Source organism: Heterodontus francisci, chromosome 3, assembly GCF_036365525.1.
Source record: "Heterodontus francisci isolate sHetFra1 chromosome 3, sHetFra1.hap1, whole genome shotgun sequence".
In the NCBI taxonomy this organism is placed as follows: domain Eukaryota; kingdom Metazoa; phylum Chordata; class Chondrichthyes; order Heterodontiformes; family Heterodontidae; genus Heterodontus; species Heterodontus francisci.
Window position 1 is genome coordinate 21,750,812 of NC_090373.1, and position 15,577 is coordinate 21,766,388.

Below are 15,577 nucleotides of genomic sequence, written 5' to 3' on the forward strand. Positions count from 1 at the left end.
TTTTTGTTTTTATTTCAGATTTCCAGCATCCGCAGTATTTTGCTTTTAATTAATTGGAGGAGGTGGCTCTATAAATATCCCCATCCTCAATTATGAGGGAGCCCAGCACATCAGTGCAAAAGATAAGGCTGAAGCATTTGCAATATTTCCTTTATTAGCCGAGGTATAGAATATAAGAACAGGGAGGTTATGCTGGAACTGTATAACTCATTGGTTAGGCCACAACTTGAGTACTGTGTGCAGTTCTGGTCACCTCATTACAGATAGGATGTAATTGCACTAGAGAGGGTACAAAGGAGATTTACGAGGATGTTGCCAGGACTGGAAAAATGCAGCTATGAGGAAAGATTGGATAGGCTTGGGTTGTTCTCCTTGGAACAGAGAAGGCTGAGGGGAGATTTGATTGAGATGTACAAAATTGTGAGGGGCCTGGATAGAGTGAAGGTGAAGGGTCTATTCACCTTAGCAGAGAGATCAGTGACGAGGGGGCATAGATTTAAAGTGATTGGTAGAAAAATTAGAGGGGAGATGAGGAAAACTCTTTTCACCCAGAAGGTGGTGGGAGTCTGGAACTCACTGCCTGAAAGGGTAGCTGAGGCAGAGACCCTCAACTCATTCAAAAGGAGTCTGGATATTCACTTCAAGTGCCGTAACCTGCAGGGCTACAGACCAAATGCTGGAAGGTGGGATTAGAATAGGTGGATCGTTTATTGGCCGGCGCAGACATGATGGGCCAAGTGGCCTCCTTCCTGTGCCTTAAACCTTCTATGATTTCTGTAACAATTTTCAGCCAATTCGATTCACTCCACATAATATCAAGAAACGAGTGAAGGCACTGGATACTGCAAATGCTACGGGCTCTGACAATATTCCGGCAATAATACTGAAAACCTGTGCCCCTGAACTTACTGTGCCCCAAGCCAAGCTGTTCCAGTCCAGCTACAACACTGCCATAGAATCATAGAATAGAATGTGGGAAATTGTCCACATATATCTTGTACACAAAAAGCAGGACAAATCCAGTTACCGCCTCATCAATCTACTCTCAATCTTCAGTAAAGTGATGGAAGGTGTCATAGACAGTGCTACCAAGCGGCACTTACTTAGCAATAATCTGCTCACTTACACTCAGTTTGGGTTCCGCCAGGGCTACTCAGCTCCTGACCTCATTACAGACTTGGTTCAAACATGGACAAAAGAGCTGAACTCCAGAGGTGAGGCATTTGACCGAGTATGGCATCAAGGAGCCCTAGCAAATCTGGATCTGGAGTCAATGGGAATCAGGGGGAAAACTCACCACTAGTTGAAGTCATACCAAATGCAAAGGAAGATGGTTGTGGTTGTTGGAGGTTGATCATCGCAGCTCCAAGACATCACCGTAGGAGTTCCTCAAGGTAGCGTCCTGGGCCCAACCATCTTCAGCTGCTTCATTGACCTTCCTTCAATCATAAGGTCAGAAGTGGGGATGTTCGCTGATGATTGCACAATGTTCAACACCATTCGCGACTCCTCAGATACTGAAGCAGTCAGTGTAGAAGTGCAGCAAGACCTGGACAATATCTGGGCTTGGGCTGATAAGTGGCAAGTAACATTCGCACCACACAAATGCCAGGCAATGTCCATCTGCAACGAGAGTATCTAACCATCTCCCCTTGACATTCAACGGTATTACGATCGCTGAAATCGCCCACTATCAACATCCTGAGGTTACCACTGACCAGAATCTGAACTGGAGTAGTCATATAAATTACTGTGGCTACAAGAGCAGGTCAGAGGCTAGGAATCCTGTGGCGACTAACTCACCTCCTGACTCCCCAAAGCGTGCCCACCATCTACAAGGCACAAATCAGGAGTGTGATGGAATACTCTCCACTTGCCTGCATGGGTGCAGCTCCAACAGTACTCAAGAAGCTCGACACCATCCAAGACAAAGCAGCCCACTTGATTGGCACCCCATCCACAAACATTCAGACCCCCCACCACCGAAGCACAGTGGCAGCAGTGTGCATCATCTACAAGATGCACTGCAGCGACTCACCAAGTCTCCTTCGACAGCACCTTCCAAATCCACGACCTCTACCACCTAGAAGGACAAGGGCAGCAGATACATGGGAACACCACCACCAGTTCCCCTCCAAGCCATACACCATCCTGACTTGCAACTATATCGCCATTCCTTCATTGTTGCCGGGTCAAAATCCCAGAACTCCCTAACAGCACTGTGGGTGTACCGACCCCATATGGCAGCTCACCACCACCTTCTCAAGGGCAATTAGGAATAGACAATAAATGTTGACCTAGTCAGTGACGCCCACAACCCAGGAAGGAATAAAAAAGGAAAACATATCTCCTTGCAATCTCCCGTCAAATGTTAACAGCATAGGAAGTAGTGACCTCATTTGTCCTGGAGGAAAAAAACACCAAAGTAATATGTAAACCTAAATACTACTTAACGCATTAAAATACTCGACAAACAAATATTACCAAATTCCTGGGTTCAGTGATCCAGTGGCAATTACACTGAACTGGAAAAAGAGTCAACAGACCTGGAAAGCCAACTGAAAGCATAATGTACAAATAGCTTCTCCTGTTAGGGCTGGTTCTCAGTCTAATTAAGTATTATGTGTTTGCAACTTACTAAATAATCTTGGAAATGCGCACACCACGGGCGTTACGAATCTTTCACTAACCTTCCGCTGCAGATTATAAATAATTCACAAAAAGTGAATAAAACCTGCCTGACGTTTTACAATGTTTCAAACCCATGCAGATCTGATCACCAACAAAGTGGTTCTCAAACTCATTTTGGTTAAAGGGCCCCTTTTCAAAAGGATTAGTAATCGCAGGGCCCCATTTAAATTATACGAATTAGAAGCAGGAGTAGGCCACTCGGCCCCTCAAGCCTGCTCCGCAATTCAACAAGATCATGGCTGATCTGATTGTAGCCTCAACGCCACATTCCCACCTACCCCAAATAACCTTTCACCTCCTTGCTTATCCAGAATCTATCTACTTCTACTTAAAAATATTCAAAGACTCTGCTTCCACTGCCTTTTGAGGAAGAGAGTTCCAAACACTCACGACACTCAAAGAAATAATTTCTCATCTGCCTTAAATGGGCGACCCCTTATTTTTAAATAGTGACCCCTAGTTCCAGATTCTCCCACAAGAGGAAACATACTTTCCACATCCACCCTGTCAAAACCCCTCAGAATCTTATATGTTTCAATCAAGTCGCCTCTTACTCTTCTAAACTCGTGGATACAAGTCTAGCCTGTCTAACCTTTCCTCATAAGGCAATCTGCCCATTCCAGGTATTAGTCGAGTAAACCTTCTCTGAACTGCTTCCAATGCATTTACATCCTTCCTTAAATAAAGGAGACCAATAGTGTACACAGTACTCCAGATGTGGTCTCACCAATGTCCTGTAGAGCTGAAACATAACCTCCTTAACTTTTGCATTCAATTCCCCTCGCAATAAATGATAACATTCTACTGGCTTTCCTAGTTACTTGCTGTACCTGCATACTAACCTTTTGCGATTCATGCACTAGGACACCCAGATCCCTCTGCATCTCAGAGCTCTGCAATCTCTCACCATTTAAAATAATGTGGGTTTTTTTTTTACTCGTACCTGCCACAATTGACAATTTCACATTTTCCCACATTATACTCCATTTTCCAGATCTTTGCCCACTCACTTAACATATCTATATCCCTTTGTAGCCCCTTTATGTCTTTTTCATACTTTACTTTGCTATCTATCTTTGTGTCATCAGCAAATTTAGCAACCATATCTTCGATCCCTTCATCTAAATCATTTATCCAAATTGTAAATAGTTGAGGCCCCAGCACAGATCACTGTGGCACCCCACTCGTTATATCTTGTCAACTAGAAAATGATCCATTTAAGCCTACTCTGTTTCCTGTTAGTTATCCAATCTTCTATCCATGCCACAATGTTATCCCCTACACCATAAGCTTTTATTTTCCACAATAGCCTTTGATGTAGCACTTTATCAAATGCCTTCCGGAAATCTAAGTACAGTACATCCCCTTTATCCACAACACATTTTATTTCAAAGAACTCCAATAAATTGTTTAAACATGATTTCCCTTTCACAAAACCATGCTGACTCTGCCTGATTACCTTGAATTTTTCTAAGTGCTCCGCTAGAACGTCTTTAATAATAGTTTCTAACATTTTCACTGACAGGTGTTAAGCTAACTGGCCTGTAGTTTCCTGCTTTGTCTCCCTCCCTCCCTTTTTGAATAAAGGAGTTACATTGGCTTTTTCCAATCTAATAGAACCTTCTCCAAATCAATGGAATTCTGGAAAATTAAAACCAACGCATCAAGTATCTCACTAGCCACTTCTTTTAAGACCAGAGGATGAAGCCCATCGGAACCCGGGGACTTGTCAGCCCGCAGCTCCAACAATTTGCTCAGTACCACTTCCCTGGTGATTCCCTGAGTTCCGCCCTCCCTTCCATTTCCTGATTACAGCTATTTCTGGGATATTAGTTGTATCCTCCACGGTGAAGACTGATGGAAAATACTTCTTCAAATTCATCTGCCATCTCCTTATTTTCCATTATTAATTCCCCAGACTCACTTTCTATAAGACCGACGCTCACTTTGTTAACTTTTCTTTTTTAAATATCTATAGAAACTCTTAATGTTTTTATACTTCTTGCCAGCTTTCTCTCTCATTCTAATTTTTTCCTCATTAATCGTTTAGTTGTTTGCTACTTTTTACATTCTGTCCAATCTTTTGTCCTGCCTCCCATCTTTGCGCAATTATAGGCTTTTTCTTTAAGTCTGATACTATCTTTAACTGTTTTAGTTAACCACGGATGATGGGTCCCACCTTTGGAATTTTTCTTTCTCGTTGGAATGTATCGATTGCGTATTCTGAAATATCCCCTTAAATGTCTGCCACTGCATCTCTATTGATGTATCCCTTAACTTACTTTGCCAGTTCACTTTTGCTAGTTCTGCTTTCATGCCCTCATAATTGCCCTTATTTAAGTTTAAAGTACCAGTCTTTAGACCCACTCTTCTCTCCCTCAAACTGAATGTAAAATTCAATCATATTCTGCCTAGGGGCGACTTCACTATGAGCTCATTAATTAATCCTATCCATGTCCAGTATAGCCTGCTATCTGATTGGCTCTATTCTAAGAAACTATCCCAAAAACATTCTATGAACTTATCTAGGTTAGCTTTGCCCATCTGATTTTTCCCAATCTATATGTACATTAAAATCCCGCACAATTATCGCTATACCTTTCTGACAAGGACCCATTATTTCTTCCTTTGTACCCCGTCCTACTGCGCAATTACTGTTAGGGAGCCTGTACACCACTCCCACAAGTGACTTCTTGCCTTTATCATTTCTTATCTCGACCCAAACCGCTTCTACATCCTAGTTTCCTGCACTTAGGTCATCCCTCTCTATTGTGTGAATACCATTATTAATTAACAGAGCCACCCCTCCACCTTTTCCTAGCTTCCTGTCCTTCCTAAATGTCATGGACCCTTAAATAATAAGGTCCCAATCTATGTCATCTTGCAGCCATGTCTCTGTAATGGCAATCGGATCGTACAGATATCTTTCTATTTGCACTATCAGTTCATCTGTTTTGTTTCGAATGCTACGTGCATTCAGATACAGAGCCTTTAATTACATAATACTCAATATACAAAAGTGCTCCATGTAAATAGTATTGTAATAAGGCTTTTAAGAAAACAGGTATTTACTTAAGAGTAGCAGTTTGAAGACTATTTCACTGATGTAGACAATAATGAGACAGACTAGACAAACCAGCGATAAAGGATAATTGCAGCTGCACTAACATTCCAGTGTGTGCTAAGTGAACTGCTTTTAATGTGGTTGAAGATTGCCTGTTCATGGCATACTGACACAATTAGTTCACAGATCACATCCTATGCAAACAGCTATTGTCAAAAATCAGTATTAACAGCAGTTTCATTCCTTTTAGATGTTAAATAAGCTCAAAGCAGGTTATTATTTTAATATAAAAAACTTCCCAATGTATGAGTTTCCTTCCCCCCAATTCTATTAAGAGTACTCACTGGAATCTGACATTCTTGAGAATATTTTACAGATCTGTGTAAACCCAGCCCAGTTTCTTAGCGTTACTTAGTCATTCAAGGAATTTACATTATTGCAACATCACAGGATTTAAGCAAGTCAAACTAACAGCTTTTCCACAATTATGTTCATCTCTTGGTTTGATTTTTGTAACTAGAAAATGCTGGAAATACTCAGCAGGCCAGTCAGTATTTTAATAGCGCTTCACTGCACGAGTCCTAATTGAATGCACCCGAGTATTACAGTAGTAGCTGGCCTCCCACCTCCCTTCCATCCCCCCTGCTGAAAGCAAATGTGAGACTCACCAGTGAATACCATGGCAGCTAAGGTGGCCATCACTGCAAAGAAAGCAGAGTACTCTGGAGCTTCAGGGGTGGAGAGCTCATCAGCTACTTCTGCAGGATTAACACGAACTACCATTATATTACAAAAAACGGACAGCTTGACTTTCTCTTTTCCTTTTTGCCCCATTTTTGTTTCTCTTTCTTGCCCGCCAGAGAGATTATATCATGGACCCCTTGAAAAGTCTGTAAAGAATGCAAGGGTCCACGGACCCCAGTTTGCAAACCACTGCGCTAACAGACTGGTCATTGACAGAGGATGATCATTGTCAGCCACAACCCAGCACAAGCTGTCTGCCCCATGACTGTCAGAGTCACCGTCCCAGTAAATTTTGGGAAAAGTCTTGGCCTCTTCCATGGGCATGTGCATGCATTTAGGAAAAAACAAAAGCATGAGGCACAGAAATTGTGTCTCATGATTACTTCGCAAGTGTTGGCATCTCTGTAACCTCACATCCCTCCAGGATCTCTGCACTCCTCCAATTCTGGTCTCTTGAGCATCCCCTATTTTAATTACTCTACCTTGCTTATCATGCCTTCAGCTTCCTGGGCCCCAGGCTCTGGAATTCCCTCCCAAAACCTCTCTGTCTCTCTTTTCTCCCTTAAGCCACTTGTTAAACCCTACATCTTTGACCTTTTGATCTTTTGCCCTATCTCGTTATGTGGCTCAGTGTCACTCCTGAGAGACACTTTGGGATGTTTCACTATGTTAAGGGTGTTATATAAATAGGAGTTGCTGCTGACATCGAGGCATAGAGAAGCTCTGGTGCAGATAAAGTGTATTCCAGAAGAGACAGGGTGTTCCTAGTAATGCAATAACCAACTTGAAGTGGCCAAAATAATGGCACAACTTAACATTACTCCATCATTCCCCACCTCCCACAAAAATAACAGCGATTATTCTATTAACCACATAGAACTGTGACCTATCACAGGAGTCTTTGGCCAAGTGTTCTGATTTGAATATACATACTTAAGGCAGAACTTTGTGGTTAATTATTGTTGCACAGGTATTTGGTGAACTAAGTAATCAACAAGTATCCCTGACCTTTATCCCAGGGGCTGGAATACAAAGGGTAGAAGTTATGCTTCAGTTGTACAGAGCCTTGGTCAGACCCTGTCTGGAGTAACTGCATTCAGTTCGGAGCACTGCATCTCTGAGGATGTATTGGCTATGGAGGGGGTGCAGCGCAGATTGACGAGAATGACAGAGCTGAAAGGGTTTGTCATAATCCTGGGGTTTTTTTTCAGGGAATATGCAGTGTGCCTTTAAGGCTGTAAGAGATCAGTACTTCTTTAAGGCAGCAAGCTTCAGAAGTTACTGAGTAAAGGTGCATCTTGGTTGCCCTAGATACAATTAGAGACAAAGACCAGGACAGACAATGTTGTGTTTGACGTTTGAAAAACTGGCTTGGCAGAGACAGTTTGAGACACAGACTGTTCTGACATGCTGTGCCAACATGAACTGAAGGAAATAGGAGAGCTCTCTCAGTCTATTTAAACCCTATTTATTATTCTCTCTCAAAATTCTAAAAATTAAGCCAGATTGACTCTTTTGAAAGTGGTTGCAAATTGTGATAGTTTTTAGTTTTAGTTTTAGAGATACAGCACTGAAACAGGCCCTTCAGCCCACCGAGTCTGTGCCGACCATCAACCACCCATTTATACTAATCCTACACTAATCCCATATTCCTACCACATCCCCACCTGTCCCTATATTTCCCTACCATCTACCTATACTAGGGGCAATTTATAATGGCCAATTTACCTACCAACCTGCAAGTCTTTTGGCTTGTGGGAGGAAACCGGAGCACCCGGAGAAAACCCACGCAGACACAGGGAGAACTTGCAAACTCCACACAGGCAGTACCCAGAATTGAACCCGGGTCACTGGAGCTGTGAGGCTGCGGTGCTAACCACTGTGCCACCCTGCTGTGATCATCGCTGGAAAGAGGAGGAGTTTGAAGCTTCAAATGTTGAACTGAATTACTGAATGGTCTTTCGATGACGAACTGTTTTCCTTCCCTCATCGGACCCTAGAAGATTGCGAGTGGACTATTCACCAGGAAGCATAAACCTGCAAGGACTTTATTGTTATTTCTATTTTTAAATATTGTTTCATCTTAGTAGTGTTTAAGATTTTTTTTTCTAATAAACAGTTAATTTGTTGATATCTAAAGATACCTGGTTTGGTTCACGGCATTCAGAGGTTACTAGATTATTCAACTCGGCTGTGGCTTTCTTTGATTTGGGAAAGCTTAAAGATATATGTTATACGGCCTGTGCAGTGACAGGATTAAATTGACAATGTATTGCTCCCACCACAATCAGAATCATATATTTTGATTGGGGGTTTTGTCTTGAGCGGTCGTGTCATAACAGATTACATTACAAGAACAGGTAGGATAAACTTAACTTGTATTGCTTGGAATCTAGATAGTTCAGTAGAGATTTAATGAAGTTGTTTAAAATGATTGAAGGTTTCGATAGGGTCATTACGAAACTACGTCTAGTGAAGTAATCCTAAAATTAGAGCTAGGAGATCTAGGAGTGAAATCGGGAAGCACTTTTTCCAATGGGTAGCAAAAAGCTGAAACTTTCTTCTCCAAAAAGCTGTTGATGCTGAATCAATTGAAGTGTTCAAGACTGATACCAATAGATTGTTAAATAAGGTTACCAAAGGATAGGAACATAGGAGCAGGAGTAGGCCATTCAGCCCACTGAGCCTGCCGCACCAATATGATCATGACTGATGCTCCACTTCAATGCCTTTTTCCCACACTATCCTCATATCCCCTTATGTCATTGGTATTTAGAAATCTGTCAATCTCTGCTTTAAACATACTCAATGATTGAGCTTCCACAGCCCTCTGGGGTAGAGAATTGCAAAGATTCACAACCCTCTGATTAAAGAAATTTCTCCTCATATATGGAGCAAAGGCAGGTGACTGGAGTTGTGATACAGATCAGGTGATCTGATTGAATGGCAGAACAGCTCGAGGGGCTTTGATGCAAGGAGGAACAATGCAGTCTAAATTATATATACTTCTTGGGCTTCAGGCCTGCACCTGGCTCGATCACTGCAAGTAAATGTATGTAAAACTGCGTCTAAGATGGGAATCAGCTCTATTCCTTTTACTCAATTATTTTTTTGGAAATCAATCAGAATGCAATTACTGCATCAATTCCAGGAAGTCTTACAAATGCCTTGCCAGAATCTTCGGAAATATGCAAGTAGTGCACATTTGCAACAGTGTAACTGCTGACTCACTGAGCTATTAAATATTTCTTCACCAAGTAGTTTGCAAATTGAAAAAATAATTTGTGCATTTATGTAGCACCTTTCACAACCACAGGATGTTCCAAAACATTTACAGTCAATGAAGTACTTTTGAAATGTAGTCACAGTCGCAATCTAAGAAACGTGGCGGCTAATTTGCGCACAGCGAGCTCCGTGTCTGCTGCCTTGGTCACGGTAGAGGTCACGGTTTTGGAAGATGCTGTCGAAGGAACCTTAATGAGTTGCTGCAGTGTATCTTTTAGATGGTACACACTGTAGCCACGGTGCCCTGGTGGTGGAGGCTATGCATGTTTAAGGTGGTGGATGGGGTGCCAACTAAGAGGATTGCTTTGCCCTGGATAGTGTTGAGCTTGAGTGTTGTTGGAGTTGCACCCATCCGAGCAAGTGGAGAGTATTCCATCACAGTCCTGACTTGTGCCTTGTAGATGGTGGAGAGGCAGAGAATTCCCAGCCACTGACCTGCACTTGTACTCACAATATTTATTTGGCTGGGCCAGTTAAGTTTCTGGTTAATGGTAATCACCCCACCACCCCCTCCCCCACCCACCAGCCTCCCCCAGGATATTGGTGGAGAATGCATCAATAGTATTGCCATTCAATGTTAACAGACGTTGGTCAGACTCTCTTTCATTGGGAATGCCGTGTGGTGCAAATATTCCTTGCCATTTATCAGCCCAAGCCTGAATGTTGTCAAGGTCTTGTTGCACGCGGGCACTGACTGCTTCAGTCTCTCAGAAATTGCGAATGGTACTGAACACTGTGCAATCGTCAGTGAACATCCCCACTTCTGACCATATGATGGAGGGAAGTTCTCTGATGAAGCAACTGAAGATGGTTGGGATACTGCAGGATTATCCTGGGCTGAGATGATTGGCCTTCAACAATGACAACCATCTTCTTTTGTGCTATGTATGCCTGCAGCCTGTGGACCACACCCACCCCCCCGATTCCCACTGACTTTTACTAGGGTTCCTTGATGACACATTTGGTCCAAGGCAGTGCTGAGGTCAAGGGCAATCATTATATCACAGGAGTCAGCCATTCGGCCCATTGAGTCCCTACTGGCTCTGTGGAGCAATACAGTTAGTTCTATTCCCCACCCCCCCCACCCCGTTATACCTGTAGCCCTCAAATGCCCATCCAATTTCCTTTTGAAATCATTCATTGTCTCCACTTCCACCATCCCTGAAGGCACTAAGTTCCAAGTCATTACCACTCGCTACGTAATAAAGTTCTTGCTCACATCCACGCCCGCGCCCCCCCCCGCATCTCTTGCCCAAAACCTAGAATGTGTCCCTGAATCCTTGCACCATCAGCTAAAGGGAACAGCTTTTCTTTGTCTACCTTATCGAAACTTCACCTCTGGAATTCAGCTCTTCTGTCCATGTTTGGGCCAAGGCTGTAATATGGTCTGGAGCGGAATGGTCCTGGCATATGTCAGCAGGTGTCAATACAATTCACATTAAGTAATATCAAGAAATGGCTGAAGATTGGCTTCTGAGATGAAGGGGACCGCGGGAGGAAGCAGAGACGGGTCCTCCACTTAGTACATCTGGCTGAAGATGGCTGCAAATGGTTCAGCCTGGTCTCTTGCACCAACCATTTCACCATCACAGAGGATGGGGATGTTGGTGTAGCCGCCTCCTCCTGTTAGTTGTTAATTGTCCACCACAATTCACAACTGGATGTGGCTGTACCATAGAGCTTTGGTCTGACCCATTGGTCGTGGGATTGCTTAGAACCATAGAAAAATTACGGCACAGGAGGAGGCCATTCAGACCGTTGTGTCCGCACTGGCCGAAAAATCTAGCTGCCCAATCTAATCCCACCTGCCAGCACCTGGTCCTTGGCCTTGCAAGTTACAGCATTTTGGTTGCATGTCCAGGTACCTTGTAAAAGAATTGAGGGTTTCTGCCTCCACCAATATTCCTGGCAGTGAATTCCAGACATCCACCACCCTCTGGGTGAAAAAGTTTTTCCTCATGTCCCCTCTAATCCTTCTACCAATCACCTTAAATCTGTGACCCCAAAAACTGATCTCTCCACTAGCGGAAACAAGTCCTTCCTGTCTACTCCATCTAGGCCCCTCAGCCTCCTCTGTTATAAGGAAAACAACCCAAGCCAATCCAATCCTTCCTCACAGCTGCAACTTTCAAGCCCTGGCAACATTCTTGTAAATCTCCTCTGTACTCTCAGAGTAATTATGTCCTTTCCGTAATGTGGCGACCAGAACTGTATGCAATACTCCAGCTGTGGCCTAACAAGTACTTTATACAGTTCCAGCATTACATCCCTGCTTTTGTATTCTATACCTCAGCCAATAAAGGAAAGCATTCCATATGCCTTCTTCACCACTCTATCTACCTGTCCTGCCACATTCAGGGATCTGTGGACATGCACGCCAAGATCTCTCACTTCTTCTACCTCTATCAATATCGTCCCATTTAATGTATATTCCCTCGCTTTATTTGCCCTCCCCAAATGCATTACCTCAAACTTCTCTGGACTGAATTTCATTTGCCACTTTTTCGCCCAGTCAACTAAACCATTGATATCATTCTGGAGTCTACAGCCAACATCTGCACTATCAACTACACAGCCAATTTTTGCGTCATCAGCAAATTTCCCAATCAAGGCTCCCACAGTTAAGTCCAAATCATTAATATATATTACAAACAAAAGAAGGGCCAGACAATGGTAGAAGTGTCAGTGGGGGAGCATTTCGGGGATAGTGACCATAACCCTAAGATTTAAGGTAGTTATGGAAAAGGACAAAGATGGACCGGAAATAAAGGTACTGAATTGGGGGAAGGCAGATTTCAATATGATAAAACAGAATCTGGCCAAAGTGGACTGGGAACAGCTACTTGAGGGAAAGTCGACATCAGACCAGTGGGAGTCATTCAAAAAGGAATGAGTGAGAGTTCAGGGCAAGCATGTTCCTGTAAAGGTGAAGGGTAGGATCAACACGTCCAGGGAACCCTGAATGTCAAGGGATATAGAGGATTGGATAAGGAAAGAAAATGGAGGCTTATGACAGATTCAGGGGGCTGAAAACAGCAGAGACCCTAAAGGGGCATAGAAAGCGTAGGGGGGTACTTAAAAAAGTAATTAGAAGAGCCAAGAGGGGGCATGAAAAAGCACTGGCAGGCAAGATAAAGGAAAATCCCAAGACGTTTTTTAAGCATATTAAGGGCAAGAGGATAACCAGGGAAAGAGTAGGGCCTTTGCTCCATGACCTTCTGGTCGGTTATTCTCGGTGACCTTGTCTTATCGACACTTCTCCTTTGTTATCTCTTGCCCCACCCCCGCTTTACTTGCTTAAAACCTTTCACATTTCTAATATCTGCTAGTTCTGAAGAAGGGTCACTGACCTGAAATGTTAACTCTGCTTCTCTCTCCACAGATGCTGCCAGACCTGCTGAGTATTTTCAGCATTTCTTGTTTTTATTTCAGATTTCCAGCATCTGCAGTATTTTGCTTTTATTAAAGAGTAGGGCCCATTAGGGACCAAAGTGACAATCTGTGTGTGGAGCCAGAGGACGTAGGTGAGGTTTCAAATGATTACTTTTCATCTGTGTGCACTATGGAGAAGGACGATGTAGGTGTAGAGATCAGAGAAGGGGACTGTGATATACTCAAACAAATTAACATTGGAAAGGGAGGAGATTTTAGCGGGCTTAAAAGTGGATAAATCCCCAGGCCAGATGAGATGTATCCCAGGCTGTTATGTGAGGCAAGGGAGGAGATAGCAGGGGCTCTGACACAAATGTTCAAATCCTCTCTGGCCGCAGGAGAGGTGACAGAGGACTGGAGGACAGTGAATGTGGTACCATTATTTAAGAAGGGTAGCAGGGATAAACCAGGTAATTACAGGCCAGTGAGTCTAACATCAGTGGTTGGGAATCTATTGGAAAAAGTTCTGAGGGACAGGATTAATCTCCACTTGGAGAGGTAGGGATTAATCAAGGATAGTCAGCATGACTTTGTCAGGGGGAGATCATGCCTAACAAATCTGATTAAATTTTTTTGAGGTGCTGACTAGATATGTAGATTTTTTATTTATTTAGAGATACAGCACAGAAACAGGCCCTTCAGCCCACCCAAGTCTGTGCCGACCATGAGGGTAAAGCAGTTGAGGTGGTCTACATGGACTTCAGTAAGGCTTTTCATAAGGTCCCGCATGGGAGATTGGTTAAGGAGCTCAGAGCCCATGGGATCCAGGGCAATTTGGCAAATTGGATCCAAAATTGGCTTAGTGTCAGTAAGCAGAGGGTGATGGTCGAGGGTTGTTTTTGCAATTGGAAGCCTGTGACCAGTGGTGTACTGCAGGGATCGGTGCTGGGACCCTTGCTGTTTGTAGTCTACATTCATGATTTAGACATGAATGAAGGCGGTACGATCAGTAAGTTCACAGATGACACGAAAATTGGTGGTGTCGTAAATAGTGAGGAGGAAAGCCTTAGATTACAGGATGATATAGATGGGCTGGTAAAATGGGCAGAGCAGTGGCAAATGGAATTTAATCCTGAGAAGTGTGAGATGATGCATTTTGGGAGGACTAACAAGGCAAGGGAATATACAGTGGATGGTAGGCCCCTAGGAAGTAGAGTCAGAGGGACCTTGGTGTACTTGTCCATAGATCACTGAAGGCAGCAGCACAGGTAGATAAGGTGGTTAGGAAGACATATGGGATACTTGACTTTATTAGCCGAGGCACAGAATATAAGAGCAGGAAGGTTATGATGGAGCTGTATAAAACGCTAGTTAGGCCACAGCTGGAGTACTGTGTACAGTTGTGGTCGCCACACTATAGGAAGGATGTGATTGCACTGGAGAGGGTGCAGAGGAGATTCACCAGGATGTTGCCTGGGGCTGGAACATTTCAGCTATGGAGACAGGCAGGATAGGCCAAGGTTGTTTTTCTTAGAGCAGAGAAGGCTGAGGGGGAGACCCGATAGAGGTATACAAAATTATGGCGGGCTTAGATAGGGTAGATAGAAAGAAATTTTTTCCCTTAGCGGAGGTGTCAATGAGCAGGGGGCATAAATTTAAGTTAAGGGGCAGGGGGTTTAGAGGGGATTTGAGGAAAAACATTTTCACCCAGAGGGTGGTTGGAATCTGGAACACACTGCCTGAAGGGGTGGCAGAGGCAGGAACTCTCACAACATTTCAGAAGTATTTAGATGAGCACTTGAAATGCCATAGCATACAAGGCTACGGGCCAAGTGCTGGAAAATGGGATTAGAATGGACAGGTGCTTGATGGCCTGCACGGACACGATGGGCCGTAGGTCCTGTTTCTGTGCTGTATAACTCTATGACTCGATGACAAACAGCAAGGGACCCAACACTAAGCCCTGTGGAACGTCACTGGAAACAGCTTTCCATCCGCAAAAACATCCGTCAACTACTACCCTTTGTTTCCTGTCACTGAGCCAATTTTGGATCCAACCTGCCACATTTCCCTGTATCCCATGGGCTTTCATTTTACTGACCAGTCTGCCATGTGGGACCTTGTCAAATGCCTTACTAAAATCCATGTAGACCACATCCACTGCACTATCATCAATCCTCCTGTTAGTAAGACATGGCCTTCCCTTAACAAATCCATGCTGACTATCCCTGATTAATTCATGCCTTTCTAAGTGGTAGTTTATCCTGTCCCTCAGAATTGATTCTAATAATTTACCCACCGTCGACCGGCCTATAATTATTTGGCCTATCGCTCACACCCTTTTTAAACAATGGTACAATGTTCGCAGACCTCCAATCGTCTGTTACCTCGCCTGTATCCAGTGAGGATTTGAAGATGATC

General features: G+C 43.6%; 1 protein-coding gene across 5 annotated transcripts in view; it reads right to left on the minus strand.

The window, feature by feature from the left end:
• znf451 (zinc finger protein 451) overlaps positions 1–15,577 on the minus strand; it is an 83,512-nt gene that overhangs the window by 52,659 nt on the left and 15,276 nt on the right. The gene's annotated exons all lie outside the window — the stretch shown is intronic.